This window comes from Prionailurus bengalensis, chromosome D1 (assembly GCF_016509475.1).
Source record: "Prionailurus bengalensis isolate Pbe53 chromosome D1, Fcat_Pben_1.1_paternal_pri, whole genome shotgun sequence".
Classification (NCBI taxonomy): domain Eukaryota; kingdom Metazoa; phylum Chordata; class Mammalia; order Carnivora; family Felidae; genus Prionailurus; species Prionailurus bengalensis.
Genome location: NC_057346.1, coordinates 36,225,772 through 36,246,838, shown reverse-complemented (window position 1 = coordinate 36,246,838; position 21,067 = coordinate 36,225,772).

The window sequence follows — 21,067 nt, the reverse complement described above, 5'->3', positions numbered from 1 at the left end:
ACTTGGACATTTTCTAAAATGTGCCTAAAACACACATCTCCAAGATATCACATGAGTCATTCCTTTATCTATTTCAGATATTTTCTTAAATGTCACCCTTTATAACAACCCTCTCAGACTGAGCTGTTTAGCATGCCAATGTAATAATATATCCTGTCCCTCTTGCTGCTTCATGCTTCCTCCATAGCATTTATCACCATCTGATAAACTATATTTTATTTATTCCTTGTGTTCCTCTAATTAGAATATAAGCTCCATGTGGAGAGGTATTTTTGCGTTGATACCTTTTTTAAAAAATCTAATCCATTTGGTATTGCGTTTTATAAGGTGGTGGTTATTAAACTTTAAACTTTGCATAAGCTTGTCGGGATTTTGTTTTATATCTCCCAAATCACACATCTGAAATTCTTATGTTCAAATTTATGAGGTTTTGCAAATATACCCGATGCTTACTTAACTATGACTGACTTTAGTACCAACTCATGGACATATTTAAAAAGATGTTACATTAAAAAATTTGTCAGAATATTTCATTGTTATAAGTGAGAAGATTGAGGGATGGGAATGTGTCAACACAGGTATTTAGTCCAACATGCAACCAGGAAATGAAATTTCCTAGGTAGGATTTTAAAAGTGACCAAATCTAGGGGTACCAGGTGGCTGAGGCAGTTGAGCATCCAACTTTGGCTCAGGTCATGATCTGGCAGTTCAGAGGTTTGCACCCCGCGTGGGGCTCGCTGATGTCAATGTGGAGCCCTCTTCAGATCCTCTGTCTTCCTCTCTCTGCTCTTCCCCTCCTCATGCTTGCTCACTCTCTCAAAAATAAAATAAAAAAAAAAGAAAGTGACCAAACCTAATAAATGATTTCCTTGTGTTTCAATTTGATCTTATATCTCAAATGCCTTCAGATGTATAAAGTTTGAGGATTTTTTAAAAATAATACCAATACTCATGGTATCTCTTCATGTATATTTGAGGGGGTTAGGACAACAGGTACTTTTAAAAAATTCCTTCAGATTATTTATTAAAATCATCATCATGCCTCACATTTGTCCAGGTTCTCTAGTCTAAAAACCACTTAAGGGAGTAACATCAATTATTGCTGATGCCTTCTAAGAAAACTGTACTTTTTTTCCTGTGGTTCCCTAAAGCTGAAAAACTCACTTATGTCAGTAAATAAACTTTTTTTATACCAGAAGTATGTCATAATTGTTCACTTAAGTGGGTGGCAGTGTACAAAGTCTCTTAAATTGAGTTCCTCTGCTTTTACCTACCTCTTCTCTCTCCCTGAAGGACTGCAAGAATGCTTAGTTCAGATAAAAGAACAGAAGCCATGCCATTTACTTAATTTTGTTTACCTGGCCATTCTTTTAGGTTAAAAAAGAATTCCTTGGGTAGCCTGGGTAGCTCAGTCAGTTAAGTGTCTGACTAAGGTCATGATTTCATGGTGCATGAGTTCAAGCCCCACATTGAGCTGTCTGCTGTCAGCGCAGAGCCTGCTTCATCTCCTCGGTCCATCTCTCTTTCTGTCCTACTCTCTCTCTCCCTCCTCTAAAATAATAAACATAAAAAAAAAAAGAATTTCTTGTGTAGAAACTTAGGAAAACAAGAAGAAAAATAATTGTCACCCAAATTTCAGTACTGAATTTTGAAACTGTGACATTTAGTGATGTTAAATAAAGATAATGTTAAATAAAGATACTCTGTGGCATTTAGTGATGTTAAATTGGCCTCATCATTTCTTATTTTTCAGAAGATATTTTGTAGAGAAGTAATTACTGTATCATGAAAAAAACATTTTCTATATATTCATGATTCATTTTGATGGTGTTTATGTACATATTTTTTTAAATGATATTCATTTTATAATGGATTAACCTACAAAGAAAGAATTATTCTTTTCTATAACGTTTTAAAAGATGTGTTATGACATCCCATTGTTAATGTGTTAAATTCTTTAAAAATCAGCTGTCTCTAGTCTTAAAGTTTAACAAAGATGACGAATATTCTTGGGAAAACTTCTCAAATACTCAACTGTCAGAGGAACACAGTTTGTTGTTTTCTAATGAAATATGCAGTTAATGACATTCCCCACAGGCATTGCTGTTCCTTATTGTATGACTTAATCAAAAGAAATATACATTAATCTTCTGATATTCACATTTTGCCTAAATACTCATACATATACTCATGATGGTTTATAATACATTCCCTGTACTTTTTTCATCTCAGATGTTCTAAGCATTTTGTGAACATCAAATATTTTTCAATTCAGTATTATGTGATAGAAGGAGCAGGAACTCTGGATCCAAAATGACTGAGCTTGTATTATTGCCTCTCAATTCACAAGCTATGTAATTTTTGAAAATTAAACTTATGTTTCTCAACCTGGGTTTGGACTTCTGAAAATGGGAATTATGCTTATGATCTTAAATATTTGAACCCAGTAGAGCTTGTGTAAGAAAAAGGGGATTTCATTAGTGGGATGAAATCTTCTAAGACATCTCATAAATAAGAACGGGAGTATTGCTGAGATTCCAAATGCATTGAAATCAAGTCCTAAAGCACCATGAAGAGGTCGACAAGAGGCCAATAAACTTTATATTACATATGGTTCACTCTGTCTTTTTCTTCAACTCTAGAGTGTCTATTGACTTACAAGTTCACATGGGTGGAAGAATTCTTGTTTAAAAAGAGGTTAGTTGTCAATTGTATATATTCACAGATATATTTGAACTTAGGCTAAATGTTCCTTGCTTCAGTGTCAACCTCACGGTTCATAGACAATTATTGACCAATTTTTGTTCAAATGATTATCCCTTGACCAGTCTCATGGGGCCAGAATATATGCATGAAATTGTAAAAACAGAGTTGGTTTCCTTTGTAATAAAATGGATAAAGTAGAATTAGGTGAGAAGAAAGATTTAAATAGTAAAGGATGCCTGCTTTTTAACATTTTTTAAATGTTTTTATTTATCTTTGAGAAACAGAGTGTGAGCAGGGGAGAGGAAGAGAGAGAGAGATAGAGAGAAAGACACAGAATCTGAAAAGGCTCCAGGCTCTGAGCTGTCAGCACAGAGCCCGATGCGGGGCTTGAACTCACAAGCCGTGAGATCATGACCTGAGCTGAAGTCGGATGCTTAACTGACTGAGCCACCCAGGTACCCCAAGATGCCTGCTTTTTAAATAGTTTCTCAGTATAGTCAGGGAGATACTAATAGAAATGAAAATATCAAATAGAAGGTCTGGCTATTAATTGATACTTACATTTGCTTGTATAAGCATTGCCATTCCAGTGAAGTGGCTTTCTTGTGCCACCCTACTAAAATGGTATAATAGTTCCTTTAGCAGTTTTACTAGCAAACCAAATACTGGCACAAGTGATTTAAGAATGTTCAGAAATTAAAAAGAAGAAGAAGAAGAAGAAGAAGAAGAAGAAGAAGAAGAAAGAAAGAGGAAGGAAAGGAAAGAAAAAGAAAAAGAAAGGAAAGGAAAGAGAAGGAAAGAAAAACAGAGGGACTTGGGTGGTTCAGTCAGTTAAGCATCCCACTCTTGATTTTGACTCAGGTCATGACCCCAGGATTGTGGGATCTATCTCTGTGTCAGTGTCCATGCTGAACATGGGGCCTGCTTAAGATTCTCTCTCTCTACTGCTCTCTCTTTCTCTTTTTATAAAAAAAAAAGAAAAAAGAATGCTCAGAAATTAGACATCACTGAATGGAGTAAGAACAGGAGAACAGAAATAGGAGACTGTAGTAGATATAATGTGGTGGCTGAAAAGACCATGCTTGTGAGCGCATTTGAAAAAACTCATTTAAATGCATAAAACACTTAAGTATTTAGAGGTCTGTTTGAATGGAGGCTGGAAGACCTATAATATTAAGGAGATACAAAGAAAGAAATATCACTTCATAAGTGGCATTGTAATTGCATCCAGACTGGTGAATGTAGTTTGACTTCCAGGTTAGTTTGGCTAAGAAACACATATCAACATGACAACTACTACTATGATGTAGAGATTACTTACATTATCACCTTTTGACTCTCAGTTTTGCAGGCACTCAGCTAAACTACATCTCACAAATCCTCTTGATTCAAACTAGAAATAATGTGGATATGTTCTCGACAAAGAAGGAAATGATACAAGAAACATCCAATTCTGTTCACATAATGTGTCATATACTATTATCTTTTTGGTATGCCTAAATCTTTGAGGACCTTTAAGTTAGCATTGACACAAAAGTGTAAGAAATCTCTCCCTAATTCCCTGATGATAGCACTTATCCAAAGAAGCTGGTGAACAAAAACTGGTTACCTCTTAACCAGTGTAAAAAATAACCCTTTATTGTGTTAAGGCACTGAAATTTGGTGCTTGTTTACACACTAATGGTCATCCTCGTTATTATAGAAGAATTTTAATATGAAGTAGGTTAAAACTACTTTATAAAATTAAAGAATCAAAACAGATCTAAAATCTGACCAAAAGGAGTTCTCAGATGAGGACAGCAAAAAAATAGAAAAGTAATCATCAAAATTAATAATAATAATAATAGCCCAAGATGAGCCAAATGCATATATGAAAAAAGACACTTGTCAAGTCATATTACCATAATGTTTCATGACACTGAATATTAAGAACTTAAAAGTAGCTAGAGTAAAAATTTCTCTTGAAGAACTAGTCTAAGAAGAAAATAAATTACTTGGTACACACGCTTTCTCAAGTTTTTACCAAAGTAAAAAAGAAAGACATCTTCACAGATGAAGACAGAAGATCTAACAGTCAAAGCCTATTGCTTAGAGTACCTGATTCTAGGATGTGGTCAATACCAGGCCTGAGAGAACTTGTCCATTTTAGGTAGGACAATGGGTGGCTAAAGTAAGAAGGCCATTAAAAAAATGGACCTCATATTATCTGACATATGTGAGCACTTTGAAAAAAAAATTAATGGACATTGGAACATTTGGGAAAATTATTAAATTGTAAAAATAAATTTAGGAATATTAAAAAATGAGAGTTATTAATTCTTGGAAGTAAGTACTAAAAGACATTTTCATAATATATGCTTCAACTAAGAAGAAAATATTATTGCATAATCATAATAATATAGATATTGGGGCGTCTGGGTGGCTCAGTTGGTTAAGCACCCGATTGCAGTGCCAGTCAAGATGTCCTGGCTCATGGGTTCGAGCCCTGTGTCTCGCTGTGTACTAGAGACTGAGTAGCTAGGTGATGCCATTTTCACCCCTCCCGTGCATTTGCATACACACCTGCAAGCACCACAACAATCCACCCCAGTAAGCTAAGCAGCACATTCTAGTGGAGAATGGAGCCATTACACTCATCTCTGCCCAACTGGGCCAACCTCTCTCTTCAGGGACACTGCAAATCTCTCCGCCTGATTAGTTTACAGACTGTAGAATGATTCATAGTTTGACTTCAAGGGGAAACGATGTAATTTCAATCATATTTCAGTCTGTTTGTTGATCCATCTATTGAATTTTTATTTTCTTTCTATTTTCTTTTCTTTTACTTGAATTCAGAAAGAGAAAAAAATATTTTTATTTTCAATTTTTATTAAAAATATTTTTCTTTATATTTTTCTACTATATTTTTATCTTTTTGTAAATGTTTCAAAGTCTATTTTACTTCCATCATTTCATTTTATTCTATTTCATTGTATTCATTTTCTCAAATTTTCAAACATGTTTCTTTTCCTTTTTAATTGTAATCTATCAAGCTCCTTTCAGTAACCAGACCAAAACACACGTAGGATCTAGCATCATTTATTTGATTTGTGTGTGTGTGTGTTGTTTTTACTTTTTTAATTTTAATTTTTTTCCTTATTAATTTCTTTTCTTCATTCAAAATTATGAAACAAAGGAATTTATCCCAAAAGAAAGATCATGAAGAAATGATAGTCAGGGACTTAATCAACACAAATACAAGCAAGATGTCTGAACCAGAAATTATAATCACAATAATAAGAATACTAGCTGGGGTCAAAAATAGATTACAATCCCTCTCTGCAGAGATAAAAGAAGTAAAAGCTAGTCAGGATGATATAAAAAAAAAAAAGCTACAACTGAGCTGCAATCTTGAACGGCTGCCACGGCAGCAAAGATGGATGAGGCAGAACAGTAAATCAGCAATATAAAGGAAAAATTTATGGAGAATAATAAAGCAGAAAAAAAGAGGGAGACTAAGGGAAAAGAGTATGATTTAAGAATTACAGAAATCAGTGACTCATTGAAAAGGAACAACAGAATCATAGGAGTCCCAGAAGATGAAGAGAGAGAAAAAGGGGTAGAAGGGTTATGTGAGTAATCAGAGCAGAAAACTTCTCTAATCTGGGGAAAGACACAGATATCAAAATCCAGAAAGCACAGAGGACTCCCATAAGATTCAACAAAAATCAACCATCAAGGCATAGCATAGGAAAATTCACAAAGGACTCAGGCAAGGAAAGAATCAAGAAAACAGCAAGGGAAAAAAAGGGAAGACAGATCAGGTTTCAGCAGACCTATCCACAGAAACTTGGCAGGCCAGAAAGGAGTGCAGGATACATTCAATGTGCTGAATCGGAAAAATACGCAGGCAAGAATTTTTTATCCAGCAAAGCTGTCATTCAAAATATAAGGGGAGATTAAAACTTCCCAGACAAACAAAAATTAAAGGAGTTCATGATCACTAAACCAGCCCTAAGAGAAATTTTAAGGGTCACTCTCTGAGGAGAGAAAAGATGAAAAAAAAAAAGACCAAAAGCAACAAAGACTAGAAAGGACCAGAGAACACTATCAGAAACTCCAACTCTATAAGCAACATAATGGTAATAAACTGATATCTTCTAGTAATCACTCTAAATGTCAATGGACCAAATGCTCCAATCAAAAGACATAGGGTAACAGAATGGATAAGAAAATAAGATCCATCTATATTCTGTTTACAATAGACCCATGTTAGACCTAAAGACACCTTCAGATTGAAAGAAAGGAGATGGAGAACCATCTATCATGCTAATGGTCACCAAAAGAAAGCCAGAGTAGCCATACTTATATCAGACAATCTAGACTTTAAAATGAAAACTGTAACAAGAGATGAGGAAGGGCATTATATTATAATTAAGTGGTCTACCCACCACGAAGATCTAACAATTGTAAACATTTATGTTCCAAATGTGGAGGTACACAAATATATAAATCAATTAACCACAAACCTAAACTCATTGATAAAAATACCATAATAGTAGGGACTTCAACACCCCACTTATAATAATGGACAGATCATCTAAACAGAAAATAAACAAGGAAACAATGGCTTTGAATCACACACTAGACTAGATGCACTTAACAGATGTATCCAGAATATTTCATCCTAAAGCAGAGGAATATATATTCTTCTCCAGTGCACATGGAACACTCTGCAGAATAGATCACATACTGGGACACAAATCGGCCCTTAACTCATACAAAAAGATTGAGATCATACTGTGCATATTTTCAGACCATAACACTATGAAACTCGAAATCAGCCACAATATAAAAATTGGAAATAGAACAAATACTTGGAGACTAAAGAATGAATGGACTAACCAGGAAGTTAAAGAGAAAATTAAAAAGTACATGGAAGCCAATGAAAATGATAACACCACAGCCCAAAACCTCTGGGACACACTAAAGGGAGTCAAAAGAGGAAAGTATATAGAAATCCAGGCCTTACTAAGGAAGGAAGAAAAGTCTCAGATACACAACCTAACCTTACACCTTAAAGAGCTAGAAAAGAACAGCATATAAAACCCCAAAACAGCAGAAGACAGGAAATAATAAAGATTAGAGCAGAAATCAATGCTATCGAAACCAAAAACAAAACAAAACAAAACAAAACAAAACAAAACACAAAAAAACAGAACAGATCAATGAAACCAGAAGCTGGTTCTTTGAAATAATTAACAAAACTGATAAAATTCTAGTCAGTTTGGAAAAAAAAAAAGCAAAAGGACCCAAATAAATAAAATCAAGAATGAAAGAGATCACAAAAAACACAACAGAAATACAAACAATAATAAGAGAATATTGTGAACAATTATACACCAATAAAATGGGCATTCTGAAAGAAATGGACAAATTCCTGGAAACATATGAACTAGCAAAACTAAAACAGGAAAAAACAGAAAATTTGAACAGACCCATAACCAGTAAAGAAATTGAATTAGTAATCAAAAATCTCCCCCAAAAACAAGATTCAAGGACCAGATGGCTTTCTAGGGGAATTCTATCAAACATTTAAAGAAGAGTTAACACCTAATCTCTTGAAGCTATTTCAAAAAATAGAAGTGGAAGGAAACTTCCAAACTCTTTCTATGAAGCCAGCATTACTTTGTATCCAAAAGCAGAGAAAGGCCCCACTGAAAAGGAGAACTATGGACTAATTTCCCTGATGAACATGGATGCAAAAAACTTCAACCAGATATTAGCCAACCAGATCCAACAATACATTAAAAAATTCACCACGACTAAGTGGGATTTATGCCTGAATTGCAGGGCTGGTTCAATATCCGCAAAACAATCAATGTGATTCATCACATTAATAAAAGAAAGGACAAGAACCACATGATCCTCTCAATAGATGCAGAGAAAGCATTTGACAAAATTCAGCATCCTTTCTTGATAAAAACCTTGAAGAAAGTAGGGATAGAAGGAAAATACCTCGAGATCATAAAAGCCATGTATGAAAGACCCAGCGCTAATATCATCCTTAATGGGGAAGAACTGAGAGCTTTCCCCCTAAGGTCAGGAACAAGAGAGGGGTGTCCACTCTCACCACTGTTATTCAACACAGTATTGGAAGTCTTAGCCTCAGTAATCAGACAAAACAAAGAAATAAAAGTCATCCAAATCAGACCACCAAGAGGTGGTCAAACTTTCACTCTTCTCAGATGACATTATACTCTATATGGAAAACTCAAAAGATTCCACCAAAAAACTGTTAGAACTGATCCATTAATTAGCGAAGTGTCAGGATATAAAATCAATGCACAGAAATCATTTGCATTCCTATACACCAAGAATGAAGGAACAGAAAGAGAAATCAAAGCATCTATCCCATTTACTGTTGCACCAAAACCCATAAAGTACCTAGGAAGAAATGTAAACAAAGAGGTGAAAAATCTATACACTGAAATCTATAGAAAGCTTATGAAAGAAATTGAAGATGACACAAAAATATGGAAAAACATTCCATGCTTCTGGATAGGAAGAAAAAAATATTGTTAAAATGTCAATACTACCCAAAGCAATCTATATATTCAATGCAATACCTATCAAAATAACATTAGCATTCTTCACTGAGCTAGAATAAACAATCCTATAATATGTATGGAACCAGAAAAAAAACCAAATAGCCAAAGCAATCTTCAAAATGAAAACCAAATCAGGAGTCAACACAATCCCGGACCTTAAGCTGTATAACAAAGTTGTAATCAACACAGTATGGTACTGGCACAAGGACACTTGGATCAATGGGACAGAATAGAGAACCCAGAAATGGACCGACAAATGGATGTCCAACTAATCTTCGACAAAGCAGAAAAGAATATACAATGGAATAAAGACAGTCTCTTCAGCAAGTGGTGCTGGGAAAACTGGACAGTGAGATGCAGAAAAATGAACGTGGACCTCTTTCTTACACCATGCACAAAAATAAACTCAAAATGGATGAAAGAACTAAATGTAAGACAGGAAGCTATCAAAATCCTCTAGGAGAAAACAGGCAAAAACCTCTTTGACTTTGGCCACAGAATCTTCTTACTCAATATGTCTCCAGATGCAAGAGAAACAAAGGCAAAAATGAACTATTGGGAATTCATGAAAATAAAAACTTCTGCACAGTGAAGGAAACAATCAGCAAAACCAAAAGGCAACCAATGGAATGGGAGAAGATATTTGCAAGCGACATATCACATAAAGGGTTAGTATCCAAAATTTATAAAGAACTTATTAAACTCAATACCCAAAAAACAAATAACCCAGTGAAGAAATGGGCAAAAGACATGAATAGACACTTCTGCAAAGAAGACAGCCAGATGGCCAACCAACCCATGAAAAAATGCTTAACATCACTCATCATCAGGGAAATACAAATCAAAACCACAATGAGATACCACCTCATACCTGTCAGAATGGCTATCACTATTAGCCACCTGGGCAACAACAGAAGTTGACAAGGATGCAGAGAAAGAGGATATCTTTTGCATTGCTGGTGGAAATGCAAACTGATGCAGCCAGTTTGTAAAACAGTATGGAGTTTCCTCCAAAAATTAAAAATAGAACTACCCTACGACCCACCAATGTCACTACTAGGTATTTATCCAAAAGGTACAGGTATGCCGTTTTGAAGCATGCACCCCAATCTTTATTGCAGCACTATCAACAATAGCCAAAGTATGGAAAGAGCTCAAATGTCCATTGATAGATAAATGGATAAAGAAGATGTGGTATATATATACAATGAAGTATGACTCGGCAATCAGAAAAAGTGAAATCTTGCCATTCGCAACTATGTGAGTGGAACTAGAGGGTATTATGCTAAGCGAAATTAGTCAGAGAACAGCAAATATCATATGACTTCAGTCATATGAGGACTCCATGATACAAAACAGATGAACATAAGGGAAGGGAAGCAAAAATAATATAAAAACAGGGAAGGGGACAAAAACATAAGAAACTCATATGGAGAACAAACAGAGGATTACTGGAGGGGATATGGGAGGGAGGAATGGGCTAAATGGGTAAGGGGCATTAAGGAATCTACTCCTGAAATAATTGTTGCACTATATGCTAACTAACTTGGGTGTAAATTAAAAAAATAATAATAAATTAAATTAAAATAGTAAACAAATAAATAAATAAATAAAGTAAGTAAGTAAGTAAGTAAGCCAAAATCCTCAATTACCATACATAATAAGAACTCAGTGACTAATGTCTAAAATCTAAATAGAAAAGAAAATAGGTAGTAAATAACAGGAAAAAAGGAAATGCATGAAAATATATCTAGAAAATTAAAAATGGTTTTGTCTAGGGACTAAACTTACAAGTAAGCAAGAATGAGACAAAAGACTGTTACTTTTCATATTAGCACTACTTTATTTTATGTTCATCAATACTTTTAATAAATTTTTTGAATGAATAAACTATATCTAGATATATATGATGCAGATAGATAGATATAGGCTGGATTTATATTTACTGTTTAATTTCTGTTATAATACAAATATGCTCTCAATATATGCATACTACCAAATTTAATGTATCTGTCTAATGATTTGAATGATAGATCTGTAGGGTGTATATATTTTATAAAAGAGAAGGCAACCATTTTCTTCATTTTTTTTGTGAAGATCATATCCAGACCATTGAGCCATAACTATGCCTCAGACAGTTTTTCACTTAGGAAGTCATTAATTTTCTGAAATTTTCCAGACAACTGGTTATTAAACAAACACCTTCAACCAATTCAAGCATAATAGGCTACAATTGGCTTTTTTTTCCTGTGGTAAGTGACAAACTTCATCAGAAGTACAATAAATGACAACCTGAAACATCTAGATCAGTCTAAAGGTTTAAAAATCTATCTACGTAGGATTAAATCAATGAAATCACCAGTTGAACCAAATAAATTATGTATTTTAATCACCAAACATTTATTTTGAATTTTGTCTCTCCCCCACTCACACTCTGTCTCTGTCTCAAAAATAAACATAATAAAAAATTGAAGAAATAAGGTTGTTAAAGAAATAAAGAGGAAGTCACACCTGACCAAAGTCGGTGCTTAACACAATATGACTACTGTTCTTATAAGCAGAGAGGAAGGAGAAACAGACACATAAGGGGAGAATATAATGATGAAGGCATAGATTGAAATTATGCAGCTACAACCAAGGAATATCCAAGATTGCATGCAAACCATCAGAAATTATGAAGATGCAAGGAAGAATTCTCCCTAACATGTTTTAGAGAGAACATGAACTTGCAGACTTCTTAATTTTGGACTTTTAGCCTCCAGAACTGTGAGACAATAAATTTCTGCTGTTTTGCAACATCTTGTTATTGTGGTGGGTTGTTATGGTTGCCCTTGGAGAGTAATACACCACACAGACACACACACACACACACACACACACGCACACGCACACGCACACGCACACACACACACACACACAATCACACTCCCTAGCCAACCTTCTCCTGGTTGGAGATATAAAGCCAATCTTTTGTATTTCAATCTTGGAGCTGACCTGCCTCTGGCCACCTAAGACACTGCTCATGAAAAAGTTTAGTTTGTTTCAAAACCTCCATAATTTTTTTTGCTTTTGTTTTTGTCTTTTTTCCTGGCTTATTTATTCCTAGAGCATCAAGTCTCTTTTTATGTTTTCTGATTTTCTAAAAAGATTCCAATATTTTCTTTTTATTAACGTCTTCATTTAATGTTGTCATGTTAATTTTTTTAAGTTTATTTATTAGAGACGAGAGAGAGAGAGCACAAATAGGGGAGGGGCAGAGAGAGAGAGAGAGAGAGAGAGAGAGAGAGAGAGAATCCCAAGCAGGCTCCGCACTGATAGCACAGAGCCCAATGCAGGGCTTGAACTCATGATCCATGAGAGAATGACCTAAGCCCAAACCAAGAGTTGGATGTTTAACCGACTGAGCCACTCAGGTGTCCCTAATCTGTTCATACTTAATTACCTCTCACTTTTGGATATGTTTTCTCATTTCCCAAAAGTCTATTCTTAATTTATTTAAATATTCATTGAATCAACACTCTAAAAAACACCCTCACATTTATATTTTTATTATTTTGGCTTCCTCTACTCTAACAACTACAACAACACACACATGCATGCACACACACATGCATACATATATACATATATATATATGTAAAGGATATGGGAAGTTCTAGCATGTTTATTCTAAAAAGGATTCTATTTTGCATATTTGGGGAAGATAGCTTACAGCTACCAGGAATCAGTACTGGGTTTACTCAGTGAGTTATAGTTTGGAGAAGCTTGTTATTTACATTTGAAGCCTTGACTTTTTTCAACTGAGATGTTTAAAAATGAATTTTAATAATAAACTGCCACATTGTTCACTTTAGTTGATTTAGAGCAATGTTTAGAGAACTGAGAAAGTTGATTAAAATAACTTGTTGTTGATTTGTCATCGAGGCCTATAAATTTTGTAGTAGTTTAATAAATTCCTTTTGCTCAAATTTAAACTAAGCTGTTAGTTTGCTCTCATTTATGGGTTGTGCAAGGTAGGAGAAGGCATCCCCTCTATAAATTGTATTAGACCACAAGGCCTTACTTACAATCTGAGTACGTGCAGTAGTGTTTTAGAAACATGTCTTATCCAGACAAGCATCTTAGCTTCCTTTCTCACAACAGTACTATTCCTACATTCCTTGGATACAGAAACTCTGAAGTTCCACTGCTGTTTTTCATAGCTTTTTGTCAAAAATAAGGCATTCTTCTGGAAATACCTAGGAAGAGGTGAGATATATTCACTTTAAAAAGCAATTTTTTACCCTGCAAACAATCTAACTTATGCCTTCACTATTATAAGACAGAAAGATATAGATCTTTATTTATCCAAATAGATTTCAGAATAATGATGAAGCTTCTCTCTCTCTCTCTTTCTCTGGAGGGGAGGATGTAGGCAAAAGGCTTCCTAATTTGGGGGATCACTTTCTGTAATGGATCTCACAGCACATACAGGTACAATCTGTCCCTTACCATGTTATTCTGTCGACACTGGGGCTTGGGGAACTGATACATGCTATTGCTCTAGCTGCTGATTTTGCAACGAGAAATAAAATGTCTTTGTTTCTGATTCCAAGGCAGGCACCCCTTAATTTTTTTTTAATGTTTTAATTTATTTTTAAAGGAGAGAGAGAGACAGAACATGAGCAGGGGAGGAGCAGAGAGAGAGGGAGACACAGAATCTGAAGCAGGCTCCAGGCTCTTAGCTGTCAGCACACAGCCCCATGTGGGGCTTGAACTCACGAACCGTGATATCATGACCTGAGCCGAAGTCAGACGCTTAACCAACTGAGCCACCCTGCCTCCCTGAGGCAGGCAACCTTTAAAACCTACACACACGCACACACACACACACACACACACACACACCATACACGCAAATATAGTATATGTTTATATATACAGTATGTAGATATCGATTTGGATGTGGATATAGAGATAGAAATGATAGATGGATATAGATTTATACACATAGCAGCAAGCTAACTTTTTAGTTCATAAGTACAATAGAAACTCAGGCCCTTCTAACTTAACAAATGTCTTTTACATTGTCTATAGTACTGATGCAGGTTTAAATTTTTTAGACACATAAGGATAGTAGCAGACCTGTCCACTGAAAATTGTCAGGCCAGAAGGGAGTAGCAGGAAATATTCAATGTGCTGAATAGGAAAAATATGCAGCCAAGAATACTTTATCCAGCAAGGTTATCATTAAGAATAGAAGGAGAGATGAAGGCTTTCTCAGACAGACAAAAACTGAAGGAGTTCATGAGAATTAAACTAGCCTTGCAAGACATCCTAAGGGGGACTTTGTAAGTGGAATGCAGCAAAGAGTACAAAGGACCAGAGATGTCACCACAAGCATGAAACCTACAGATAACACAATGACACTAAATCTGTATCTTTCAATAATAATGCTAAATGCAAGTGGACTAAATGCCCCAATCAAAAGACATAGGGTATCAGAATGGATTAAAATAACAACAACAACAACAACAACAACAACAACAACAACAACAAAACAAGATCCATCTATATGCTGTCAACAAGAGACCCATTTTAGACCTGAGGACACACACGGATTGAAAGCAAGGGGATGAAGAACCATCTATCATGCTACTGGAAGCGAAAAGAAAGCTGGATAGCCATACTTGTATCAGAAAAACTAGATTTTAAACTAGAGAATGTAACAAGGATGATGGAGGGCATTATATCATAATTACAGGGTCTATCCATCAAGAAAAGCTAACAATTTTAAATGTTTATGGCCCCATTTTGTAAGAAGCCAAATATATAAATCAATCACAAACATAAGCAATCTTATTGATAAGAATGTGGTAATTGCAGGGGACTTTAACAACACATAACAATGGACAGATTATCTAGGCAGAAAATCAATAAAGAAACCATGGCCCTGAATGATACACTGGACCAGATGGACTTGACAGGTATATTCAGAACTTTTCATCCAAAAGCAGCACAATACACATTCTTCTCAAGTGCACATGGAACATTCTCAAAGGTAGATCACATACTGGGTCACAAAACAGCCCTTAATAAATAAAAAAAAAAATTGAAATCATACCATGCATATTTTCAGATCACAATGCTATGAATCTTGAAATTAACCACAAGAAAAGTTTTGGAAAACCTTCAAATGCATGGAGGTTAAAGAGCTTCTTACTAAAGAAGAAATGGGTCAACCAGGCAATTAAAGAAGAAATTAAAAAAATATATGGAAGCAAATGAAAATGAAAACATGACAGTCCAAACCCTTTGGGATGCAGCAAAGGCAGTCCTAAGAGGAAATACATTGCAATCCAGGCCTCACTCAAGAAACAAGAAAAATCTCAAATACAAAATCTAACAGCATACCTAAAGGAACTAGAAGCAGAACAGAAAAAAAAAAAAACAGGCCAGCAGAAAAAGAGAAATAATAAAGGTTAGAGCAGAAATAAACAATATAGAATAATAATAATAATAATAATAATAATAATAAACAGTAGACCAGATCAATGAATCTAAAAGCTGGTTTTTTGAAAAAATAAACAAAATTGATAAATCCCAGCTAGACTCCTCAAAAAGAAAGAGACAAGACCTAAATAGATAAAATCATGAATGAAAAAAGACAGATAACAACGAACACCACAGAAATGCAAACAATGATCAGAGAATTCTATGACAAATTATATGTTAACAAACTGGACAAGGTGGAAGAAATGGACAAATTCCTAGACACCCTCACACTACCAAAACTCAAACAGGAAGAAATAGAAAATTTGAACAGACCTATAACCAGCTAAGAAATCAGTTTTTTTAATTCAGTTATCAAAAATCTCCCAACAGATAAGAGTCCTGGGCCAGGTGGCTTCCCTGGGGAATTTTATCAGACATTTAAAGCATAGTTAATACCTATCCTTTTCAAGGTGTTCCAAAAAAAATAGAAATGGAAGAAAATCTTCCAGACTCATTCTATGAAGCTAGCATTACTTTGATTCCCAAACCAGACAGAGACCCCACTAAAAAGGAGAATTGCAGGTCAATATCCCTGATGAACATGGATGTAAAAGTTCTCAACAAGATACTAACAAATCATACTCAACAGCGTATAAAACCAATTATTCACTGTGATCAAGTGGGATTCATTCCTGGGCTGCAGGGTTGGTTCAATATTCACAAATCAATCAATGTGATACATCACATTAAGAAAAGAAAGAATAATAACCATATGATCCTGTCAATAGATGCAGAAAAAAACATTTGACAAAATACATCTTTTCTTAATAAAAACACTCAAGAAAGTTGAGATAGAAGGAACATATCTTAACATCATAAAAGCCATATATGAAAAGCCAGAGCTAATATCATCCTCAATGGTGAAAAACTGAGAGCTTTCCCCCTGAGATCAAGAACACGACAGGGATGTCCACTCTCACCACTGTTGTTTAACATAGTGGTGGAAGTCCTAGCCTCTGAAATCAGACAACAAAATCAAGTAAAAGGCATCCAAACTGGCAAAGAAGTCAAACTTTCACTTTTCGCAGATGGCATGATACTCTACATGGAAAACCTGAAAGACTCCACCAAAAAGCTTCTAGAACTGATACATGAATTCAGCAAAGTCGCTGGATACAAAATCAATGTACAGAAGTCGGTTGCATTTCTATACACCACTAATGAGGCAACAGAAAGAGAAATCAAGAAATTTATCCCATTTACAGTTGCACCAAGAACATTAAAATACCTAGAAATCAACCTAACCAAAGATGAAAAATTTCTGTATGGTGAAATTATAGAAAACTTATAAAAGAAATTGAAGAAGGCACAAAGAAATGAAAAACTATTCCATGCTCATGGATTGGAAAAACAAATATTATTAGAATGTCAATACTACCCAAAGCAATCTGCACATTCAGTGCAATCCCAATCGAAATTGCACTGGCATTCTTCTCAAGGCTAGAAAAAACAATCATAAAACTTGTATGGAACCACAAAAGACCTGAATAGCCAAAGTAATGTTGAAAAAGAAAACCAAAGTGGGAGGAATCACAATCCCAGATTTTAGCCATTACTAGAAAGCTGTAATCACAAAGACAGTATGGTATTGGCACAAAAACAGACACCTAGACCAATAGAATAGAATAGAGAACCCAGATTTGGACCCACAAATGTATGGCCAACTCATCTTTTAGAAAGCAGGAAAGAGTATTCAAGGGGGGGGGCAGTCTCTTTAGCAAATGGTGTGGGAGAACTGGACAGAAACATGCAGAAGAATGAAACTGGACCACTTTCTTACACCATACAAAAAAATAAACTCAAAATGGATGAAAGACCTAAGTCTGAGACAGGAAACCATCAAAACCCTAGAGGAGAAAACAGCCACAGCAATTTCTTGCTCAACACGTCTCCAAAGGTAAGAGAAATAAAAGCAAAAATGAACTATTGAGACCTCATCAAGATAAAAAGCTTCTGCACTGCAAAGGAAACAATCAACAAAACTAAAAGTCAACCAAAGGAATGGGAAAAGATAGTTGCAAATGACATATTGGATAAAGTATCCAAAATCTATAAAGAACTTACCAAACTCAACACCTGAAAAAAAATAACCAGATGAAGACATGAATAGACACTTTTGCAAAGAAGATATCCAGATGACCAACGGACACATGAAAAGATGCTCAACATCACTATACACCAGGGAAATACAAATCAAAACCACATTGGTATACCACCTCACACACAGCAGAGTGGCTAAAATTAACAACTCAGGAAACAGCAGATGCTGGTGAGGATGTGGAGAAAGGAGAATCCTCTTATACTGTTGATGGGAATGCAAACTGGTGCAGCCACTCCAGAAAACGGTGTGGAGGTTCTCAAAAAATTAAAACTAGAACTACCTTATGACCCAGCAATAGCACTGCTAGGAACTTACCCAAGGGATACAGGAGTGCTGATGCATAAGGGCACATGTACCCCAATGTTTATAGCAGCACTTTCAACAATAGCCAAATTATGGAAAGAGCCTACGTGTCCATCAACTGATGAATGGGTAAAGGTGTGGTTTATATAAACCACAGAATACAACAGAATAGTACTTGGCAATGAGAAATAATGAATTCCTGCCATTTGCAGCGATGTGGATGGAATTGGAGTGTATTATGCTAAGTGAAATAAGTCAGTCAGAGAAGGAAAGATATCATATGTTTTCACTCATATGTGGGACTTGAGAAACTTAACAGAAGACCATGGGAGAAGGGAAAGGGGAAAAGTAGTTTCAAACAGAAAGTGAGGGAGGTCAACCATAAAAGACTCCTAAATATAGAGAACAAACTGAGGGTTGATGGGGGTGGGGGGACCAGCCCGGAGGAGAGAGTAAAATAGGGCATGGGCATTGAGGATGGCACTGGTTGGGATGAGCACTGGGTTTTGTATGTAAACAAGGAATAACGAGGATCCCCGAAACCAAGAGCACACTCTATACACTGTATGTTAGCCAATTTGACAATAAATTATATTAAAATAAGAAAGAAAGAGAAAGAAAGAAAGAAAGGAAAAAAATATATTTGCTTTAGACAGATTTATAATATGGTGTGTACATTAAATCATAGTATTCTATGATGTCAATTTTACTGATTTTGAAAGATGTGCTATTTTTATGTTAGTGACTGTCCTGTCTTAGAAAATATACACTGAGACATTAGTAGCTAAAGGGGAGGATGCCTGGGTGTCTCTGTCAGTTAAGCCCTTGACTTCGGTTATGGTCATGATCTCACAGGTTATGAGTTTGAACTCTGCATCAGGCTCTCCACCGTCAGTACAAAGCCTGCTTCAGATTTTCTGTCCCTCTCTCTCTCTCTGCCCTTACCTCTCTCTCCTTCTCTCAAAAATAAATAAACATTAAAAACAAAAGAACTAAAGGGCCATGATGTCTAGAATTTACTGCAAATGGCCAGAAAAAAAAGTCAAAAGAGAGACATTCGTAAAGTAAATATAGCAAATGTTCACAAGTGGTGAAACTGGGTGAAAGTTACAAGAAAAATAAAGACCCCAAAAGACCACCAGGAATTTCTCTTGATCAGGTATTGATACATTTATTAGACCTCCTTCTGTAAGGGAAAACCTCACTGTGACCAAGTCTTAGTAGTGTCTCAAAATGGGTGAATAAGGAGGATAAAAAGGCAGAAAAGACAAGTCTTGCCAGATGGGAAGCTGATTAGGATTGGGAAGAAGTGATAATGAAATGCCACTGAATTGGTGAACACAGCAAAAAAAGAAAGTCTTGATATAGTTCTTCATGAGCAAGTTATTAGTCTTGATAAGTAATCTGTTTCAAAGGTTCAGTCTTATCTCCTTGGAGGAGATAGGTCCTGGAGAAGCACCTAAGACATTTTTGCTTGATTTCAGTATTAACACAGGGACTGGAAATTTTGTTGGCTTTAGTTTTTATCTTGTAACTTTTAAAATAAATTTTAATTATAGCACAATACAGATTTGTAAATAATACATAATAATCTCAGCTATCTATATAGTCATTGGAGTAAAATATTAACTAATTGAAGGACTGTCTAAAAATATAAAATGAATAATTAAATAGATAAGCATCATTAAAATAAAGGTCTCTATGAGTTTAGTCACCATAATTTCATAGCCATACAATACCAGAGTAGAATAATGCTTTAAATACATTTCCTTGTTGGTTAAGTCAAATTACCAAGCAAAGAAGTCAACAATCCCTGTGAATCTATAAACAGTTCCTTTAGTTTTCTGCAGAATTCAGAAATCAGATATGAGTTCACAAAAATATAGAATGCAAAATACTTTCATGTAAAATATAAAGTACTTTTAGGTAAAAATACATTATAAATAAACAATGTAGAAGGCTCACAAAGGCCTATTTTCAACAGGTGGTTGTTACTAATTATGTTATAGTTGTTTGACTCAAACGTGCAGCTGCTCCAGAAAACAAGTGTCCTTGTTGTACAACACACTGCTATGAGAAACTGGCCAAGACTATTAGTGGTCACAAATCCTCATGCCACGGTGTTTTTATTTTCCACTTTTCACAATATTTTTAAATGTATATATTTGCTGTGTGAAAATGCTAAAAGATATCAAATTGCATAATGAGATTCAATGTTATCCTTTTAAGTTTTAAAGTTTCTTGGTATTTTCCTGCCATGTTTCTACAAATGTATAAGTTTCATTCTTAGAGAACAATAATCCCCCAAATGAAACAACAGCATTCAATTTTCAAGCATCCTCAGAACACTAAGTATATCACAGTTTATATGTTCTTATACATTTATATTGTTTATATGTGAATATTTACATATTGGTACACACATCACAATATATGGAATATAAGAATATAATATTTAGAAATACATACTCTATCAATGCCTTCAAAATTAAGAAGCAAAGAACAAATTTTTTAACCCATTATAAACTTTTACTTATGTATTATATATGTGAGCTCTCTCTCCATATGTAAAAATTTTCTATACATACATAAAGATATGTATATATGTATATAAAGACTTTAATATACGTATATATACACACACACAGCGATATGCTTATTTAAGAGGAAAATTTCTCAGCCTTACTTTTTAATGTCACCTTCTGCTCTTTAACATATTCACTTCCTTAGAAGCCTAAGTACCAGTTCTCTGCTACTCAAATATTATCTTACATTATAGGGAAAACAAGCAAAAGTGTTGCATAAAAGAGGGACAGTCAAGCTTCCTTTATGG